This window comes from Humulus lupulus, chromosome 5 (genome assembly GCF_963169125.1).
Source record: "Humulus lupulus chromosome 5, drHumLupu1.1, whole genome shotgun sequence".
Classification (NCBI taxonomy): Eukaryota; Viridiplantae; Streptophyta; class Magnoliopsida; order Rosales; family Cannabaceae; genus Humulus; species Humulus lupulus.
In genome coordinates, this window is record NC_084797.1 from 75,784,394 (window position 1) to 75,785,387 (window position 994).

At 42.0% G+C, this 994-nt stretch overlaps 1 non-coding gene across 1 annotated transcript; it reads left to right on the forward strand.

The window, feature by feature from the left end:
• Positions 1-398: 398 nt before the first annotated feature.
• LOC133780925 (small nucleolar RNA R71) lies at positions 399-505 on the forward strand. Its single transcript, XR_009869731.1, has one exon. It is a non-coding gene; the product is annotated as a small nucleolar RNA R71 (small nucleolar RNA).
• The last annotated feature ends 489 nt before the right edge of the window (positions 506-994 follow it).

Below are 994 nucleotides of genomic sequence, written 5' to 3' on the forward strand. Positions count from 1 at the left end.
CCTCATTTCCTCCTCTTAGCTCACCAAGATTTGGGCGCTCTTACGGTTGATGTTCCACCCCTCCACAGATGAAGCATGGATCCTGTGTCTCTACCTTTGCAGCCATGTGGATTCCTCTACCTTCTTGAGCTTTGAAAGCCTCGAATTGTTGTCTCAATGATTCAATTTGTCTTTTGACGTTGTCATCTTCCCTTAATTGGTAGATTCCAGTTGATCGTGGCTTGTCCATAGGACTCGGTCCATTCTATGTGTAGGACTTTTCAGCGAGATCGTCGAGGTACTCGAAAGCTTCATCGGGATCTTTTTGAAAGAATTCACCATTGCACATCATTTGTACAAATTGTCTTTGTCCGGTTGTGAGACCGTGATAGAAATAGCTAATCAGACGCCAGCTTTCGTATCCATGATGTGGGCATTGATTTATCAAATCTCTAAACCTCTCCCAGACCTGATGGAAAGTTTCATGGTCTTTCTGGGTGAAGGTAGAGATTTGCCTCTTAAGGCTGCTAGTCTTATGGGGCGAAAAATATTTGGCAAAGAATACTTTTGTCATTTCATCCCATGTTCCGATAGATCTAGGCCTTAAGGAATACAACTAGCTTTTTGCTTTGTCTTTGAGAGAGAAAGGAAAAAATTTCAATCTCACAATGTTGGTGACATCAGCTCGGTTGTTGAATGTAGCCACCACCTCTTCGAATTCCCGTATATGCACGTACGGACTCTCATTTTCCAACCCATGGAAGGTTGGTAAGAGGTTAATCATGTCGGGTTTGAAATCAAAATTTGGCATATTATTGGGATACATTATGCATGAAGGTGTAGCTGTACTCGTAGGATGTAAATAATCCTTTAGCGTTCTTGGTTGGACTTCATCTTGATGAGCCATCATGGGTGGTTTAGGAAGTCTCGATGAATTGGGAGAATTTGAACGAATGGAAGAAAACGACGAACTAGGAGAGTTTTCTAAAGCTTCAACTTGTTGTCTCACAAATCT